Below are 22,065 nucleotides of genomic sequence, written 5' to 3'. Positions count from 1 at the left end.
TGGTTCAAACCGGACGTATTGGAAACGAAGGCCTAAGTTCAGATCGGAATATTTATCGTAAGGATAGGGTGATCACCAATGGTGGCAGCGTGTTCATTCATAAAAACTAGCGAGATTATCACGAATTCCAATTGTGAATTTATCTGAGTGAAGTGAAGTATCAAAGAATGGTCAAAAACGGTAATCGGATGCTTTTATAGAGCGCCTAGTTACGGAGCTCTAGTGGTAGAGCATTTCAGACACAACTTGAAGAATATCGTTAGTCATTTTCTTGATCATGCTGTTGTAATATGGGGTGATTTCAACATGCCAAGTATAGATTGGGAGTGTCATTTTATCAAAACTGGTGCCAAAGACAGCGATTCGTGTAGATTTTTCTGGATATTTTGTATGAAAATTACTTTAAGCAGATAGATAACCAACTCGTGAGGGTAACGTCTTACATATCCTGGCAACAAACATACCCGAACTTACCAGATCAGTTAGCGCAGAGGAAGGTATCAGTGATCATATGCTGTGACAGCGTCTATGACAACAGGTCTCACAAAAAATTACTAGGAAACGTAGGAAGATATTTTTGCTTAGCAAGAGTGGCAGGATACAAATTTCAGAGTATCTGAGCAGTCAGTATCAAACATTAGATGATGAGGGCCAAGATGTGGAGAACAAATGGAAAAACTCAACGTCATTGTGCAGTATACACTAGATAAATATGTTCGGAGTAAGGTCTTAAGGGGTGGGAAAGATCCATCATGGTTTAACAGCCGTGTTAGAAAACTGTTACGTAAACATAGAGAACTTAAACTCAGATTCAAGAGAAGTAAAAACCTAACTGACAAACAAAAGCTGGACGAAGCGAAAATGAGGGTAAGGAGAGCAAAGAGAGAAGCGTTCAATGGCTGATAGTAGAAATTTGTCGACCAATTTGTGTAAAAACTCTACTAGACCTTGATCGTATGTGAAATCAGTAAGTGGGTCAAAATCATGTATTCATTCACTCAATGACCATACTGCCACCGAAACGGAAGGTAACAGAGAGAAGGCCAAAATACTGAATTTGGTCTTCCGTAATTGTTTCACCGCGATCCCTGCTTTCAGTCATCTTACGACCTTTGAAATGGCAGATATTGAGATAAGCGATCGCGGGATACAAAAACAACTACAATTGGCTGGTAGTGAAAGGGCTTCAGGACCAGATGAGATACCTATGAGATTCTACAAAGATTGTCGAAAGAACTTGCTGCGCTTCTAGCAGTAATTTATCGTGTAGAACGCTCGAGCAACGAAGGCTCCCTAGCGACAGGAAGGAAGTGCAGGAAAAAATTTGGAAATTTGTGGTAACGCCTTATGGGACCAAACTGCTGAGGTCATCAGTCCCTAAGCTACCCACTACTTAATTTAAACTAACTTACGATAAGGACAACACGCACACCCATGCCCGAGGGAGGACTCGAACCTCCGACGGTAGGAGCCGCGCGGACCGTGACAAGGCGCCTGCGACCTCGCGGCTACCCCGCGTGGCAAGAAAGAGCAGGTCATTCTCTTTCTTAAGAAGGGCCGTAGAACAGATGCACACAGTTAAAGACCAATAACGTTGACGTCAATGTGTTGCAAAATCATGGAGCACGTTTTGTGCTCAAGAATTATGATGTTTTGGGAGAATCTCCTCTATAAAAATGAACATGGGTTCCGCAAGCAGACATCTTCCGAAAGTCATCTAGCTCTGTTCCTCCATTTCCTCCATGAGATACACAGCGCCGTAGACATCGGCACTGAGGTTGGTAACGTGTTCCTTGACTTTAGGAAGGCATTTGACATCGTCCCGCAATGCCATTTAGTGAAAAAAAATAAGAGCTTACCGAATACTGGAGCAGATTTGCGACTGGATTCAAGATTTCCTTGCATATAAACTCATCAGGTCGCTCTTAACGGAAGAAAATCGACAGTCGTAAGGATAACTTCCGGAGTACCCCAAAGAAGTGTGATAGGACAGTTACTGTTCAAAATACATACAAATGTTCTAACAGAAAGGGTGGGTTGCTCTTCAAAGCTGTTCTCAGATCATGCAGTTATTTATAACAAAGTAGCAGTGCTAGACGATAGTAACCATTTGCAAAATGACCTCCACAGAACTGATGAATTGTGCAGGCTCTGGCAGTTGAAACCGTATCTACCGCATCATATGTAGGAGGAACTGGAATGACCACATAAAAAAAAATAATGGCAGAAGCAGATGCCTGACTCAGATTCATAGAAAGAATCTTAAGAAAATGTAACTCTCCCTTGAAGGCAGTGGCTTACAACGCGCTTGTTCGTCCGATTCTTGAGTATTGTTCATCTATCTGGGATTCCTACCAGGTAGGACTGATAGACAGGTAGAGAGGGTCCAACGAAGGGCATTAAGTTTTGTCAAGGGATCGTTTAGCCGGCGAGAGAGTCTTACCAAGATGCTTAACATACTCCATTTACTATTGAAATTTCAACAGAGCACTTTCCGGGAAGAGTCAGACAACATATCATTTCTGCCAGATACGTATCGTCTGGTGATCATGAGGAGAAAATTAGGGAAATTAGAGCCAATACAGAGGCTTACCGACAGTCATTCTTCCCGCGCGCTATTAGCGAGTGGAATAGGGTTGGAAGACTCATTTAGTGGTACAGAAAGTACCCTCCGCCACACATCGTTAGGTTGCTTGCGGAGTCTGATGCAGATGTGGATATGTTTATTTTCAACTTATGATTTTTCTGCCAAAACAACAACTTTTATTACTTGATTAAAGAAATACGTTAGATAGTGGTAAGCCCGCAGCGGTGGCCAAGCGGTTCTAGGCGCTTCGGTCCGGAACTGCGCGACTGCTACGGTCGCAGGTTCGAATCCTGCCTCGGGCATGGATGTGTGTCATGTCCTTAGGTTAGTTAGGCTTAAGTAGTTCTAAGTTCTAGGGGAATGATGACCAGAGATGTTAAGTCCCATAGTGCTCAGAGCCATTTTGAGATAGTGGTAAGTTGGTAAGCAGATGCCAAGAAATTTTTGCATACAGACCTTTATAAATTTATACGCATTTATATTGTGTACTACGAGTATGTAATATACCTGGAACTATGGCTCGTGATGCAGTCAAACACGCGGAGTTAGACAGATTAAAATCTGTTGCACCTAAACGTTGGCGCGATATTATCAATTTCATAACAGAAAAATAAGTTCACACACGTATGTTTTTATTATTTATTTATTTATTTATTGTTCCGTGGGACCAAATTGGTGTTGAACCAAACACTGAAATAACGTTAGCGGTTTGTCTGTGCAGTCGAGGATATTGCTCCTGGGGTGATATTTTATAAAAGCCTTGTGAAGACCTGCATTGGACAAACATATCGTTCAGGTGTTTGTTATATTGTACGTCTGTCAGCTCAAGTTGGCAGCATTGAGGCACATTAGCAGTGAAAGCGCGAGAACGATCTGTCAATCATGATGAAATGTTCCAAATATTAAAACGTAGTCAACCATGTGTGGTCCACAAATGACTGCCTTGTATTATGAGAAATGTTCCACGTCATCAACTTGAAGCTGATTTTTCCGTAGGATTGCTTCTTGTTTGATAGTATTAACCTTATCATCTACATGTCACCAACTAATTCTCTCCCTTGCATTGAGACACTTGATGAATCCAAATAATACGTGGTCTTTTTCACCACTCTGCTTATCCTTAACTCAGTTTTTTCTCTGATGACAGCCTTCACTTCAGCCATTATTCAACGTCATTCGTCAGAAGACAAGTGCGCCACAACGTCTTTCTGGCAGATGTAATGGCGACTTTAGTAAGTGTTTATCCAGTTCATAACTGTGCGATGTGATATTAAACACTTCGAACGGCCTTTAAGGAATACAAAATGTAAGGTAATTCCCATTCGGCGTTGAACGATGAGACTACTCGACCTTTTATTTTTAGACAAATGTGTAGTCGCCCTAGTATTTCTAATGCAGAACATAAATCTAAAACAAGTAGTATCACCAATAGAGTGCTTGGCGCCTGACAAGGTGGAAGCTTTGCTGAAACGGCGTCTGGCTGCAGCCTTCATTTTTCTCTTCCTTCTCACCCCTCATCCCCAGTCGCCGCTGCGCTGGCAGTGCTACGTAGGACATCCGAAGCGCTGTTTGGCCAGACGTTGACTAAATGGGGGCACTTTGGCTTACCTACTGACTACAGCGATAAAGTAACGGTATTAGGCCTTCAAAGACTGACTGTCTCTCAGGCATAATCCAAGAACGCTACCTACGGAAAAATTGACAACTGTCAAAAGTGGAAGTAGTTTTTTTTTGTATTCAGCCAGTAATCTTTGCAGCTAGCTTTGAATCAACCACTGTGCTTTGTTAGCTTGCTGGGTCCTTCCTATTTTATTACTACCAGTTTCATCTTGCAGGTTGAGCACTGTGCTTGAAAGAGGGATTCGTTCTCACAAACTCTTCACAGTAACGGAAATCATCTTCTTACTAAAAATTTTGTAGTTTATAAATGGAAATACTATTTGAGTTCCAACATCTGATGAAAATACTGCTGTACCTTGCGAACACGATTATGTTATAATAATCCCTGTCTTCGGAACACAGTTAGGTAGATATCCAACGATCACAGGCTGCCTCCTTTTCTTCCTATTTTGTGCCCGGTTCCTCCAGGTGTCTTCAATCCCCAGGGCTGTTAGGTCCTTCGCCAGATTGTCCATCCAGCGCTGCCTTGGTCGTTTGCTGCTTTTGGTGTTTGGTTTCCTCTCTAGTGCCATCTTCGCTCGTCTTCCATCTGGCGTACGGACTACATGTCCCACCCATTGTATACTTTTGCACTTTATCTTCTGTAGGATAGTTGGTTGTCGCATCAGAAGGTAGATTTCCTTGTTTTTCCTCCTTCTCCATTCTCCGGTATCTAAAACTGTTCCCGATATCTTCCTTATTACTGTTCTTTCAAATATTAATAGTTTTTCCTTTTCTTGCTTAGTCATGCTCCATGTTTATGAATCGTACATTACTGCTGGGCATATCAATGTGTTGTAGATTTTGATGTTAGTGTTCACTGAGATCGATTTAGAGCCGAGCGTCTCTCTGAGCGAATGAATGCATTTCGTTCCCACTGTCATTCTTCCTTGATGTCCATTTTTATGTTGTTGTGCGTGGTAAACCAAGATCCCAAGTATTTGAAATGGTGTACACCCTTGAACCTCTTGCCATCTATCTCAAGAAATTCTTCCTGTCCGTGTCTTCTTCGTAACTGTATGAACTCTGTTTTTTCTTGATTCCGTTTGAGCCCTACCTTCTGTGCATAATTTTCCATTTTCTGGTACATTCCTTTCAATTCATGCTTTGATTCACTTAGTACTAGTATGTCATCTGCATATGCGAGACAATTGAAGTTACCGTCCTTCTGTACTCCAGCCCACTTCTGTTGCCTACACGCTTTTATTACTTTCTCTAAGATGACATTGAACAGAACACAGAGCATTCTCTTGTCTGAGGCATGTCTCAATCTCGGATATTTCTGATGTAGCTCCTCGGAATCGTACTGCTGCCTTTGACCCTTCCATGCAAGCGTGCACCATTCTCACTAGCTTCTTAGGGATTCTGAAGTCACGCATTGCATTGTATTGGCTATTCCTGTGGATGCTGTCATATGCACGGTGAAAACAGACGAACAGACTGTACATATCTTTATGTTTTTCAAACAATTGTCTTAGTATGAATATGTGAACTACTGTCGATCGGTTTGGTCGAAAGCCAGTTTGGTACTCCTGTATGTTGTTCTCCGCGAATGGTTTTCTCCATGAATGGTTGCAATTTTCTGAGGATAATGATGGACAGTACCTTATACGTTACATTCAACAACCTGACTCCTCTGTAGTTACCACATTCCGTTTAGCTTTCCTTCATGTATACTGGGCATATTATAGCCAGTTTCCATTCTTCTGGCAGTGCCTCCTTCTCCAATATCAACTGGATCAGTTTATATATCTCTAAGTGTAAGCTCTCACCTCCCTCCTTGATTAATTCTTAAGTTATTCTGTCCTCCCCTGGGGCTTTGTTGTTTCTGAGTCCTTTAATTGCGATCTTCACGTCGTCTTCACTAACATCCCATTCTTCTTCATCTTTGCTTTCCTTCCTAGTGTTTGCAGGTAACATCACATCTGGGTCTGGGCGATTCAACAGTTCTGAGAAGTATTCTTTCCGTCTTTCTACAATTCTTTGCATCTTTCTACAGTTCTTTCCTTTTAATTTATCAAGTTGCCGTTCTTATCTCTAATGAAAGAAGTTGGGCTCTGAAATCCACGTCTCTCATTTTTTATGTATTGGAAGAATTGCGTTGAATTCTTGTTTTGGCTCTCTGCCTCAACTTGTTGTAGAAAACTAGTTAGATATATTCTCTTCTCTGCTCTTAGGATTCGCTTTGTCTCCCTTCTGATGTTGATAAAATGTTCCCCTTTCTGCTCATTCTCCCTGTCAGCTAGCCACTTCTCCCTCATCTTCCGTCTCTTTTCTGTAACCTTCTAGCTTGTCTCGTTGAACCTTTTCCTCTTCTTCAATATCTTCTTTCTTCCCAATATATCCTCCGCTACACTTGGTACCATGGACTTTATTTCTTTCCACTTTTCCTCCACGTTCTCTCTTGCTTCCAGGATCTCTAGGACCTCAAAAGGGTTTCTGATTTCTATAGCATATTGTTCTTTAATGACACTTTCTCGTAGTTTCTCAACATTCAATGCCGGTTCTAGTGTCCCCTTCTTCTTATGCATGTAGGTGAACATGAGTTGAAGCCTGCACACAATGAGGAAATGGTCTGACGCACAGTCGGCTCCTCTATGCGACCTGACGTCCATGACTCTATGGCTATAGCGCTGGTCCACCAAGATGTGATCTATCTGATTGGTGGTTCTTCCATCCGGTGAGCACCATATTCCCTTATGTATTCTCTTGTGTTCGAAGTAAGTCGAACTTACTCTCAGGATCTTTGAGATAGCTAAGTTTATCATCCTCTGACGATTCTCATTGATCTCATCATGCAAACTGTGCCTTCCTATAGCTGGTATGTAGAATTCTTCTTTTCCTTCTTTTCCATTAAAATCTCCCAGCACTATCCTGATATTTATAGTTGGTGTGCTCTCAGTTGATTGTTTTAGTTGTTCACAGAACTCTTCGTTTTCCTTATTTGTTTTATCTTCAGTCGGGGCATGAACATTGATGAATGTAATGTCTGACACTTGGTTTCCAAGTACTATGTAGGATATTCTCTTGTGGACAGATTTTAATTCTTTAACCGAATTGGTGCTTTGTTGTGTATTACAAAAGCAGTGCCGAATTCGTTTTTATCTACACATCCACCTTAGAATAGTGTGTATCCATCCTCTTTGTGAGTTCCGTCCCCTAGCCATCTTGTCTCTTGTACCGCCACCAGTTCCAGTTTATATCGGTTAATTTCTGAGACCATAGTCTGGATGTTTTTTGACATTATTGTTATAATATTTGTTGTTATGAGAGCTGTATGTTTATTTAGACGACGGACCCTTGTGTCATGCGTCATGTGTCATGTGTCATGTGTAAATAACCATACAGCTCTCATAACAACAAATAACAACAAATATTATAACAATAATGTCAAAAAACACGAAATAAATAACAGTTATGAGAGTTGATGCTAACGCATATTTCGACGGACCTTGTGACGCCTGTGCATAACATTGACTTTAAATCATCACATAGACATAAGAACTTTAATCATATTGTTGCTAAATTTGTTAAACAATGTACCCTTGTCCAACATACATGTAATGCAAACAATGACATATATACATGTGCGGACATTAATGATTCCTTTACCCATGGCAACGGATGGTTAACTATAGCCACTGTACGAGGTGGTACTGGTGTTCCAGCTGTTGGTGGTCTTGAGAGTTTCGTCGATAGAGACATTATAGCCTACCGTACCTATCACGTGACTGAACATGCAAATAAAGACTTTGGCAAATCGTATACCGTTTTTCCTTTGCAGTTTTCGTACTTCATTGTATCCATCCATGTCCGATGCAAGTGTGTGTTTCGTAACAAAGAGTTTTTTTACAGGATTGGGTTGTTAGCCTAATGCCCAACCCTCCTTCTTTATCTGGGCTCGGGACTGGCAGTGGCAGTTGCAAGGCAACTGACCCCAGGCGGAGTGCTTGGGAACATACCTAAAATTAACATCCAAATACAGCACAGTTATAATGCAACTTTCGCTACTAGAGGAAGTTCCCATGAAAAACGAGCGTACGACAGTGAAACTTGTGGAAATATCTGTAAGGAAGTTTGAAAGTTGGCTACACTGAGTCACAGCGCCAGAGATTGCGCCAAAGATTATTGTTCCGCCGCTTCCACTGGGGCAGTAGGAGTTCAGAGGTTGCCATGGGCAGTGCTTGTTGAGAGGATGTCGAGAGCAGTCCTAGTTGAGAGCATGTTGTGTGCAGTTGTTGTTCTGTTGGGCGAGATAGAAGATGCTGTTCGGTTGGTGTAATGTATATATGGAAGATGTTGCAATGATCACAGTGTATTTTTCATCAATATATATGGAGGTCAAAGAATTTTTTTTTTATTTCACACTTCCTTAATGACAATGCCTCTTGGTCAACAAAGCATCTCGCTCGTGTTCATGTATTACACTTGTAATTCTGGTTTCTATGTGCAATTATAGTACTTCTGGTTTTTCTATTAGTTCATTGTAAATGTGAAATAGTATCGAACGCAGATAGCTTTACAGCTATGACGAAGGAAGTTAGTTTTACGGGAAATGTTAGGGGCGAAAAGAATTTTCAACCAGTTAGTATGGAGCAGTTGATGGGTGCTATATTAAATTTGGGATCACAGATGGGAACATTGGCAACACGGTTAGCCTCACAAATAGGAACAATTAAAACTGGTATGGGAACAATGGAAACGCAGTTAAGATCTGAATTAAAAACAGAGATGGGAACATTGGCAACAGGGTTAGACTCACGAATAGGGACATGTTTCAAAAACATGAAAGGTGAATTAAAGAAAGAAATTAGAGAAGAAGTACAACCGATTTTGAATGCTCACAATAATAGATTAATTTCAATAGAAATTAGACAAAAGGAACAGGATAGTGAACAGGAAGAAAGAGATCGCGTGATAGTACCAATATTTTCTGAGTTAAATCTTCAACGTGCACACGATAAGGAAGAAATATTTGAAAGAATCGAGGAATCCGTACCAAATGACAGAATAAATAACCTAACACAACAATATGAACAGTTAACTACTAAATGTGTCAATACTGAAACCCGAGTAGCACCACTTACGGAAGACGTAAATAAACAGAAAGAACAAATAGGTGACTTATCGGAAAGAGTTGAGGAGATTTCAGATAGATTGACAAGTCTTAGTTTAAATGGGGACAGAGATTCAGATGATACAGCTCCACTGGCATTTGCAGAAACCGAAGAGTACCAGAACATAAATAAACATGTTGAAAATCAAGGAAAATTTAATGAACGCGTTAAAAGGGAATTTGAGGTGTTACGAAAGCAAGTTAAACAAATTGAAAGCGAAATCGTAGGAAAAGACAGTAGAAGAAATTTAGAATCACAGATAGCAGCGGGTTTTGAAGAAAATAATTTATTTCATTTACGAGATGCAACAAGAGAGCGCCAGGCGCGCGAACTTGACAATAATCGACATTCGGACTGGGACAGACGCGATAGGTCTTTGTCGCCACGAGGCGAAAACTTTGACTATAAACACTTTTTAACTGTTCGGAAATTTAAGATCTTTCGCAGTTCTAATAATGACATACATCCATGTTCATGGTTAGCTCAATTTATGTACGCACTTCCGCCAAATTGCCCACTAAGTCACAAACTGGAATTTATGTGTGGATATTTAGAAAACGAACCGGCAACGCGCATGCGCGCACATATTAGAGATTCTAATAATTTAAATGATTTTTATCATGCATTTCTATCGGCATATTGGTCCGAAAACACGCAAGACAGAGTCAAACATAGTCTTATTATGCAGCGTAATTTTAAACAGTCTGAGTTCCGCACGCCGGCAGAATACTTTGAAGACATGATTCAAAAGAATCAATTCCTTTCCAACCCTTATAGCCCGACTGAATTAATTCGCATTTGTTTAACTAAGCTGCCACAATCGATAAGACACATTCCTTTAGCCGGAAGATGTAAAGACGACATTGAGACTTTTAAGACTTTGCTACAAGAACTTGAGTATGACAACGACGACGGGACTTCTTGTAATTTTTTCAGCAACGGTAATCACAATAGATTTTCAGAGAAAAGGGATAATGATCGGAACGGACGTTATAGCGGTAATTTTGAGAATGAAAGACGCAACAGACAGGACAATAGATACCAGCCTTATGACAATAACAGACGTTCTAACAGAAATTACGCAGACAATTATAATAACGGAAATTCCTACCGGAATGATCAAACATACGGAAACAGTAATCGGTATCATCAAGACAGAAATTATTCATACAATAATAGAAATTCTTACTACAGAAATAACCAGGGTAGTAGATATAACAATAATTTCAGAAGTGACAGTCGAAATTACACAAGAAGTAGTCATACAGATAGCCAGGAAAACAGAAATTTTAATAACAGACACTACCAAGAATTTACATGTAACAGACAGGAGAGACCTAATTGGCATCCTCCACGTGACAGAAATTCAGAGAGAGAAGTGCAAATCGTAGAAATTGATCCGCGAAATGACGCGAATAATCAAAGACTTAACGCAAAAATCGACAATGACTTGTAGCTTCGGATTCTGGCAGCAATATAGACGGTTCGGAAAGTAATGACACTACGACTTTACACTACGTACGCCTGGAAGAGATGAGAGATATTTTGCTAGACGAAAAGGAAAATAATGTAGACGCATTTTTACATCCTGTTATTGAAGTACGTGTGAGTAAGAATAAGTTCACTGCGGTTTTAGATTCTGGGAGCCCATTGAATGTTATTAGTGAATCAGTTTTTCGTATATGTTTAAGAACTATTGCTTGTCCTGTGTTACCTGTTTCTAAAACTACAATTCGAGGAGCTATTTCTGGAAGAGGTGTGGAAGTCAAACAAAGGACCAACTTAAATTTCATTTGTCAAGGATATGAATTTTCTGCTAATTATATTATTGTTCCATTACTCAGTACACAAATTATATTAGGTATGGAGTTTCTTAACACATATAAGGCAATTTTAAACTTTAAGGAAGGAAGTGTGAACTTGACTGTTGCCGAAATGCCGAGATGTTTGCAATTTTTCGAGTGTTTAGCAAAATCTGAATCAGACAAATATGTTTAAGGTTTCTTACTTCTGATGGTTTCGCTGAGCATTATGACGACAATGTGTTCATTCATGACAACGACAATAGATACAGAGACTCGATGGATGATATAAGTAATAGTGAAGAATTAATTAATGAAAAGGTTAACAAAGCTGAAGTGCCAGATGACGTTGCAAGAGAAGAATTGTACCAAATTTTGGCTTCACATGCTACAGTATTTAGTCATCACACAGGAACTATACAAGGCTTACAATATTTATTTAAGGTAAAAGAACACACACCATTTCGGGGGAAAACTTACGCTATTCCTTTGGCTTATAGAGACAAGGTTAAGAGTGAACTTCAATACATGTTAGATCAAGGCATTATTGAGCCAGCAGTCACTCCTTATACCAGACCATTACACGTCGTTCTTAAAAAGGATGGGTCAATTCATTTGGTTCTGGATTCCGTCCACAAAATTTAGATGAGCTTCTTCAACATTTCCATGGAATTAAAGTTTTATCCACAATTGATATGCGCGCAAGTTTTTGGCAAATAGAACTCCACCCTGATTATAGAAAATACACTGCCTTTTTAGCCTTTGGTAACTGTTATCAGTTTCGGAAATTACCGTTTCGACTTACTAAATCTTCTGCAGCATTCATTCGTAGTGTAAATGAAATTTTACCTGTCTATCTTCGTAACAATATTACTTCATATGTTGACGATATTCTTGTTGGTAAACGTTCTTGGAGTGAGCATAACAAAATTTTGGATTCATTATTACGTATTTTTGCAGGAGTTGGCATTACAGTGAACTTGGAAAAATCTGAATTTGGTCGTTCTCAGGTGAAATTTCTTGGTCATATTATTTCTACAGAAGGTATTCTTCCTGATCCAGAGAAACTAGATGCTATTCGTAATTATGCTGTTCTTACTACAAAACGTGATGTTCGTAGTTTCCTTGGTGTCCGTAATTTTCTTTGTCGCTTCGTTAGATTGGACAATTTGGCCACACCTCGTTTATGTGAACTATCTGGAAAGAATTCTAATTGGTGTTGGGATGAGGAAGCTCAATCAGAATTTGAACAACTTCGTGATGCTTTAGTTGCTGCTCCACTTCTTTCACATCCGGATTTATCTAAAGATTTTTGTTTGGCTTCGGACTCATCATACAAAGGCCTAGATGCACAGTTATTTCAAGAGATAGAAGAAAACGGCGTTGTAGTACAGAAAACTGTTGCATTTGGAAGTCGTGTTCTCTCTCAATCAGAAAAGAATTATTCGATAACGGAACTTGAAGCCTTGGCTGTTGTTTGGGCTTTCACAAAATTTCGCATCTTTTTGTATGGCAGACATACTAAGGTTTACACCGATCATCGAGCTCTGGAATTTCTTATGTCAACAAAATTAACACATGGAAGATTGTCATGATGGGCGCTGTATCTGCAGGAATTTTATTTTAGTATTGTTTACATACAGGGTTCTTCAAATGTTATTGCTGATGCTTTATCACGTGCACCTATGGCTTTGAAACAAAGTGCTGATGAGGACTGCCAAGAAAACAATTATTGTTTGATGTATATTCAAGGTGTTGCGTTTGAAAATTTTATTTCGTCTTCGCTCCAGGACATCGCTAAGGAGCAAAACAAGGATCCAATCTGGAAGGACATTAAGGAGAAGTGGAGGAAAAAGGAAAGCGTAGCGATTAGACAGTATTATTTAGTTCGCAATGATATTATTTTTAAAAGTAAATCGGTTGACAACTCTGTTTGGTTAGTTTGCATTCCTGATGAGTGGGTTAATAAATTGATTTGGTATACACATTTCAGTTATGCACACTTTGGTCCCAGAAAATGCTTTCATAAATTACGAGAAAATTGCTACATCAGTAATATGGAAAAACGTATTCGATTAGTTCTTGCCAAATGCAAATTATGTCAAAAGGCTAAGCCGCTAACTATTTCTCACAGAGCACCGTTGTTTCCTGTCATTGCAGCGAAATTAAAGGAGATGGTTGCAGTCGATTTTTTCGGTCCAGTGGTTCGTTCTACTAATGGTTTTGCGCATATTTTGGTAGCAGTGGAACTGACATCAAAATATGTGTGTTTTACACCTTTACGCAAAGCAACAGCTCGTTCAGTATCTAATGCTTTCATCAAACATTTTCTTAAAGAAGTGGGTCATGTTGATAAAGTTATATATCAGATAATAGATCACAGTTTCGTTCTAAAATTTGGCTTCGTACTCTACGGCGTCGTAAGATTAAACCAATTTTCATTTCACTTTTTCACCCTTAATCTAACGCTTCAGAGAGATGGAAGAAGGAAATCAACAAATTGTGTCGTCGTTATTGTCATCAGAATCACAGAACGTGGGATCAGTATCTTCATATTTTTCAAAACATTCTGAATGAACTCCCTAATGGTTCAACTTCTTTACCGCCTATATTGATATTAAAAAATAAAGCACCGACAAATCGCATTTCTGAAATCGTTCCTTTTCCACCTACACGGAAACTGCGGCATTCTGAAGTTGTCAACCTGGCTCTACAAAATATTGCACCCGCGGCTGCTAGAAGAGAGAAATCAGCTAAACGTCCTGGTCGTTTAAAAACCTTTTCAGTTGGTCAAAAGGTGTTAATTAAGTCTCATCGTTTGTCTCACAAAGGAAAAGGCTTGTGTCGCAAATTTTTTCTGCTTTATAACGGTCCATATACAGTTCGTAAAATTATTCATGATAACACTGTCGAAGTAGAAACTCTTAAATCACGGCGCTCTAAGGGAATACATCATATATCGAACGTTAAAATTTTTGTGGAGTGACATACTTTTGAGAAACTAACAGTTACACGTAAACACCCAGAGAACACAAGGATACCGTGCCGTGTTTTGACGGCGGCACATACTCAAAGCAACAGTCAAGTCTGCGCGCCGCACAAGGCAGTCGTTGACCGCAATCAATTACTTCCTACGTCACGCCTACCTACAGCTGATCGAGCGCTCAGTGCGAATGCACTGACAGCCCTAAACAAATACACAGTCTAATTTCTCCGATTAAATTCAGTATAAAGCTATAGTGAGTTGATAAATTTTGTTATTAACGTACAGTTTTTTTCAGGATACGGTTGCATAAAATACTTAAGAACTTCAGGTAAATTCTGTGTGTGTCCGACGTTAAAACTTGCTATTGAGAAAATTTCAGGAAGGATGTAATTTCGAAGAAGAAAGTAATAAACTAAAAAGGTAACTATTAATTGAGTTTATTTTTCAGTTAACATATTTCTACTTAGGTATGTACATTATACGTAATTTGCTGCTCGCAATTACGTGATTAATCCTTTGTGTTAACTGAATTTCACAATAATTGATTAATGAACAGGATTGTTACTTATGTATATTATGCATCGCTTGGCTGCTCTGTTTTTTCACTGATGTCATATTTTTTTTGTTATGTGCCTGCTGCGCTTATTTATTTAAATTATAATTGTCACCTCATTAGTTGTGCTGATATGGTTATGTATGTAAGTAGTACTTTGTGATTTATCTGCTTGCGCCTTCATGTTTACTTATTAAGATTACATATGAACATTTATTTGCTTATGCTGATATGATGCTAATGACCTGTTTATTATGTAAGATATATACTTGCTGCTTTGCGTATCGATTGCATATTTACACATTTCTGTTGTGTTGTCATAACTACTACTTAATTTGGTATATAGAAATGCTGATATACTGTGTACGAACATGGAGTTTAGGTCCCACTATGGTATTAATTATATATTGCTCGCTTGGCAGAGCCTCGTTGTAGGGATTGTGCTACATCCGCTTGTTGACATTCTGTTCTTTACTGGTATATTTACTCGCTATTGCATGTTTTTCCTTACACTCAGTGCTTTACATTTTGAGATAAGAAAATGAACTGCTATAATTCTACGAACAACATTGGTACAAGAAGCTTCATTGAAGTCACATGAGCTGGAGGTTTTATGGAAGCTGTATAAATTTATGCTAATAGGAAGGAAGCTAACGACATGAAATACCAACACTAGGTTTAGACCATTGACAGTTATTACACTGCATTCTTCGTGAGCAATTGAAATAGCAAGTGACACTTGACACAAAAAAAAAAAAATACTCCACACGTTTGCTTCTGTTTTGCCATGATTCTTGAAGTGGTGCACACACTGTGAAATATTACGATTTATTCATTCAAAGTCTTACGTAATTATTCATACTCCGTACTCGTACTTACTTACTGAAAGTTATTCAAACTAAAGGCTGTGAGAGGCCATGTATGCATTTCTTTTATTTAATGATGGACAAGGTAACCAAAATGTATTTTCTAATTCATAATGAGTAGAAGATTTGGGTCAGGTGGATTACACAGCGGTTGTGTGTGGAGATTGTGTCTTCGGATTGTATGGGATGATGAAGTTTGCACTAGGATTTTATCTGTACTTGTTCGAGGAGACTGACTAGAGGAAAGAATTTTTATGGAAGTGCAATGATATTGGTGATAAGGTTTATATGAATCGACGTATTGAAGAGGTATTATTGAGGTATTGAGATTGTGTGATGTTGATGATTATTGGAGTTTTGGTGGACAAGAGGTAAGGTAAATGATATTAATGATAAGGTTTATATGTATCGACGTAAGAGGTATTATTGAAGTATTAAGATTATGTGATGCTGATGATTATTGAAGTTTTGGTGGATAAGAGGTAAAGTAAGTGAGGAACATATTTTTTTTGTTGGTTTATATGGAACAAGGAGGATGAAGATGGCAGACTAGAACACTCAAGTGGAAGGAACATTGTCTACACACACACTTTGTTAAATCAATAAGCAGTATATACTTTTTTTTTTTTTGGAGAGAGGAAGTATTTGCATATTTGGCACACTGACAGTTGTTCAGCAACCGTACATTTGGATTTGACTTGGCAGACATTGGTCTTGACATGATGATTTTGACGTTGACTAACTATTATTGACTATTTTACACTGTTGCCACTACTACTTGATACACATGTTGAACATCAAATTTTGACAGAATTGCATTTACAGATAATTGGTACCGACCTACCTCCTAAATATTATTTTACTTGTTTGTTGTGGCTTGCACTGACACCCATAAATATTATAGGTTTACTGATATTTGTGTATTTGTAATAGTTAATATGACAATTATCTGAAATCATTTGTGTGTTTATTATAATTTGTATATGTAGTGTAAGAGCATTGATAATCATTTTGTAAAAGCAATTGTGTGTGCATTCAAACTGTTGTTCGTGCTTGCACCTGTTCAACATTGATGGGTGCCACTTGGAAACGTTTAATTTCTGCTGATAAACTCTGATGAAATGTTTAATTATTGATAGTGAATATTGTGGACTGTTACCTGCACCTGTTCAACATTGCTGAGTGCCACTGATGGAACCGCTTCTAATGAGATAATGTCATGTCTTGCTGTCTGCACCTGTCAACATTGTTGGGTGCCACTGTTGGAACTGCTTCTACTGAAATGGTGTCACTTGTTGCTGTCTGCACCTGTTCAACATTACTGGGTGCCACTGATGGAACTGCTTCTACTGAAATGATGTCACTTGTTGCTGCCTGCACCTGTTCAACAATACTGGGTGCCACCGTTGGAACTGCTTCTACTGAAATGATGTCACTTGTTGCTGTCTGCACCTGTCAACATCGCTGGGTGCCACTGATGGAACTGCTTCTAATGAGATAATGTTACTTGTTGCTGTCTGCACCTGTCAACATTGCTGGGTGCCACTGATGGAACTGCTGCTACTGAGATAATGTCACTTGTTGGTGTCTGCGCCTGCTCATCATTGCTGGATGCCACTGTTGGAGCTGTTTAAATACTGCTGATGAAATGTTATGGGACTGCTATTTTCACCTGTTGACCATTGCTGGGTGCTACTGTTGGAACTGTCAACTACTCTGAGGAGTGCTACTTGTTTATTGAACTATGGAAAAGATTTTATGTGGATATTTGTGTAAACTGATTTATTGTTATTTACTGTTTGTGAAATGTTATGGGACTGCTATTTGCACCTGTTGACCATTGCTGGGTGCTACTTTTGGAACTGTCAACTATTCTGAGGGGTTCTACTTGTTTATTGAACTATTGAAAAGATTTTATGTGAATATTTGTGTAAACTGATTTATTGTGTATTCACTGTTTATGAAATGTTATGAGACTCTTACCTGCACCTATTCGTCATTGCTGGTGCCATTGATTGAATTGTTTAACCACTCTAACAAATGATACTTGTGTAAACTATTATGTAAAATCACATGTATGCAAGCATTTGTATTCCTTACTCTATTTTATCTTTATATATATAATTCTGCTGTACGTGTGTATGTCACTGAACTCCTCCTAAATGGCTGGACCGATTTGAATGAATTTTTTTGTGTGCATTTGGGTGGCGTCCTGGATGGTTTAGATTCACAAATCAGCCCGGCAGATGGCGCTGCAGTCAGTATCTTGGTTATTTATCTATACTGCAACTAAACGGCTGGATCGATGTGAATGAATTTTTGTGAATGCATTGAAGTTGGGGCCTGGATGACTTCGATTCACAAATCATCCTGACAGATGGCGCTGCAATCGGTATCTAGGTTACTTATCTATACTGCAACTAAACGGCTGGATCGACTTGAATGAATTTTTGTGTATACATTCAAGCGGGGGCCTGGAAAATGTACATTCTTAAATCAGCACAGTAGGTGGCGTTGCATTTTTGTGTGCAATATTGAGCGTATTATATTCAGATATAAGTTAGTGCATAGGGTTTCATTTATTTTTCGACATTTTAATTTGAGTGTATTATATTATGTGTGTTTCGTTATTTTGACATTTTAATTTTTTTGTACGGTGTCTTTTGATATTTCAGGTGTCGCATTTCAGTGAATATTAAGTTTATTATATTAACATATAAGTTAAGTACATAAAACAATGCCACGTCTTCGTGGACGAGGAGGAAATATTGGTCAACGGACTATGAATTCACAATTATTCCAGAACCGTCGGTTAAATAGATCAACAGAAGATCAATTGACGGACAATGAAAATTTAAGAAACCAGATTGCAGTCAGACGTGCTAATGAAAGTCAAGAGCAACGCAACGAACGCCTTCGAGCTAATGCATTGAGACAAAGACTGGCCCGTCAACGAGTCACCGACACATTCATAACACGTGAACAACATCGTTTGCAAGTGTATCGCGCATTGACACTGCATCACTGCTTTGCCTTGCGTTTGAATATGAATTGGACATCGACTATTCGTCACAATCACAAATTGTAATCGGTGCTATGAACTATCAATGCCAACACTGTCATGCACTCATACAAAGGTTAATCGGCCGTTTCCTGCTGCGTCTGGAAAAGTTGTATTACCACCACTGAATTCGCCGCCAGAACCATTGAACACACTATTGGTTGGAACTACATCTCAAATCTAAATTGTTTTTCTGTAAATTCCCAAGTTCAATGACGTCATCTGGAGCAACAATAATCGTTCAAAATGAGGATGGTCGCAATTTTCTATCAACGTTTAAGATTCAGGGCCAAGTGTATCATCAAATTGGTTCTTTAATGCCGATGTCTGATACCGATTCAAAATTTCAGCAAATCTACTTCATGGGTGATGAGGAGCAGAAAATAAACGCATGCTGCCAGTACAACGTCGAGATATACCAATCCAACGCAGAGATAACTCAGTGCATATGATTGAAGACAGTCATCGCTCTTACGATGCTTTGCAATATCCTTTCATATTTTGGGAAGGAGAAGATGGATATCATTTAAATATCAACAAAGAAATCCAGCTACAGGTGTCATCTACACATGTCATTACCTAATAATTCATTTTTATGCACGATTAATTTCTTTTTGTCTTAATTATATTTTTACTTTGCAGGTGCAGAAACCAGCAAGAAAGTGAGCGCGATGAACTTCTACGCATATCGTTTTATGATTCGTGTCAATGAAGACAACAATATTCTCCGACGCCACCAGCTGTTTCATCAATATATCGTTGATATGTATGTGAAAATTTAAAGCAAGCGATTACGATGCATCAGGTATAATCAAGCGAAACTTCGAACTGAGGAATACATTCATTTGCGTGATACTATTGTTGGTAACTTAGATGGAATAAGTAATATCAACGACGTCGGTACTTCATACATTCTTTCATCATCATATATTTATAGCCCACCTCATATGCAAGAATGTATTCAAGACGCCATAACTTTTGTGCGCGCGTACGGACGACCAGATTTGTTCATTACATTTACGTGTAGAAGCGGACCTCGGGGAAGATCAGTTTGGATTCCGTAGAAATGTTGGAACACGTGAGGCAATACTAACCTTACGACTTATCTTAGAAGAAAGATTAAGAAAAGGCAAACATACGTGTCTATCATTTGTAGACGTAGAGAAAGCTTTTGACAACGTTAACTGGAATACTCTCTTCCAAATTCTGAAGATGGCAGGGGTAAAATACAGGGAGAGAAAGGCTATTTACAATTTTTACAGAAACCAGATGGCAGTTATAAGAGTCGAGGGGCATGAAAGGGAAGCAGTGGTTGGGAAAGGAGTGAGACAGGGTTGTAGCCTCTCCCCGATGTTATTCAATCTGTATATTGAGCAAGCAGTAAAGGAAACAAAAGAAAAATTCGGAGTAGGTATTAAAAATCATGGAGAAGAAGTAAAAACTTTGAGGTTCGCCGATGACATTGTAATTCTGTCAGAGACAGCAGAGGACTTGGACGAGCAGTTGAACGGAATGGACAGTGTCTTGAAAGGAGGATATAAGATGAACATCAACAAAAGCAAAACGAGGATAATGGAATGTAGTCAAATTAAATCGGGTGATGCTGAGGGGATTAGATTAGGAAATGAGACACTTAAAGTAGTAAAGGAGTTTTGCTGTTTAGAGAGTAAAATAACTGATGATGGTCGAAGTAGAGAGGATATAAAATGTAGACTGGCAATGGCAAGGAAATCGTTTCTGAAGAAGAGAAATTTGTTAACATCGAGTATAGATTTAAGTATCATGAAGCCGTTTCTGAAAGTATTTGTATGGAGTGTAGCCATGTATGGAAGTGAAACATGGACGACAACCAGTTTGGACAAGAAGAGAATAGAAGCTTTCGAAATGTGGTGCTACAGAAGAATGCTGAAGATAAGGTGGGTAGATCACATAACTAATGAGGAGGTATTGAATAGGATTGGGGAGAAGCGACGTTTGTGGCACAACTTGACTAGAAGAAGGGTTCGGTTGGTAGGACATGTTTTGAGGCATCAAGGGATCACAAATTTAGCATTGGAGGGCAGCGTGGCGGGTAAAAATCGGAGAGGGAGACCAAGAGATCAATACACTAAGCAGATTCAGAAGGATGTAGGCTGCGGTAGGTACTGGGAGATGAAGAAGCTTGCACAGGATAGAGTAGCACGGAGAGCTGCATCAAACCAGTCTCAGGACTGAAGACCACAACAACAACAACATTTACGTGTAATCCAAAATGGGATGAAATTAAAATTGCTTTATTGCCAGGTCAAACTGCAATAGATCGGCACGATATCACTGCAAGTGTCTTCGGACAAAAGTTAAAATCGCTGATGTACTTGATTATACATTCCTCTGTATTTGGCAAAACACGTTGCTGGCTGTATTCTGTTGGTTCAAAATGGCTCTGAGCACTATGGGACTCAACTGCTGAGGTCATTAGTCCCCTAGAACTTAGAACTAGTTAAACCTAACTAACCTAAGGACATCACAAACATCCATGCCCGAGGCAGGATTCGAACCTGCGACCGTAGCGGTCTTGTGGTTCCAGACTGCAGCGCCCTTAACCGCACGGCCACTTCGGCCGGCTGTATTCTGTTGAATGGCAAAAACGAGGTTTGCCACACGCTCATATTTTGATTTGGTTGGTCTGAAGAAATTGATAAAATTATCTCAGCAGAAATTCCGGATCGGAATATCGATCAAGAATTGTATGAGATTGTTATCGCTAACATGATACATGGTCCAAGCGGTGCTATAAACATGACGGCGCCGTGCATGGACAATGGAAAATGTACGAAACGTTTTCCAAAACATTGTATAAATGATACAATCACTATTATCGATGGTTATCCATTGTATCGTCGTAGAGACACTGACCATGGTGGTCAATCACATCAATTACGCATGTCAAACGGTACAATAATTGACACTGACAATCACTGCGTGGTTCCGTATCCACCATTGCTGTGTAAAATCTACAAAGCGCACATAAACATTGAGCTCTGCAGTTCGGTGAAGTCCATAAAATATATATGCAAATATGTCCATAAGGGCAGTGTTATGGTTGTATTTTCTGTTCAAAATGTTATCGAAAACCATGAAATAACACGATATCAAATGGGCCGATACATCAACAGCAATGAAGCAGTTTGGCGTATTTTGGGTTTTCCGATACACGAAAGAGACCCTGCTGTTATACATTTGACCGTGCACCTTCAAAATGGACAGCGTGTTTATTTCACGGAAGAGACTGCTCTACAACGTGCATCAGTTGCCCCAAAAATCATATTAACTGAGTTTTTCGAACTAAGCAACCGACCAGGTATTCCCGGTCAATTTGCAAAGACATTAACGTATGCTGATGTGCCACAATATTTCACATGGAACAAACAGTCAAAAAGTGGGAACCACGAAAG

This window comes from Schistocerca nitens, chromosome 2 (genome assembly GCF_023898315.1).
Source record: "Schistocerca nitens isolate TAMUIC-IGC-003100 chromosome 2, iqSchNite1.1, whole genome shotgun sequence".
Taxonomy (NCBI): domain Eukaryota; kingdom Metazoa; phylum Arthropoda; class Insecta; order Orthoptera; family Acrididae; genus Schistocerca; species Schistocerca nitens.
Note: the sequence above shows the minus strand (reverse complement) of the source record.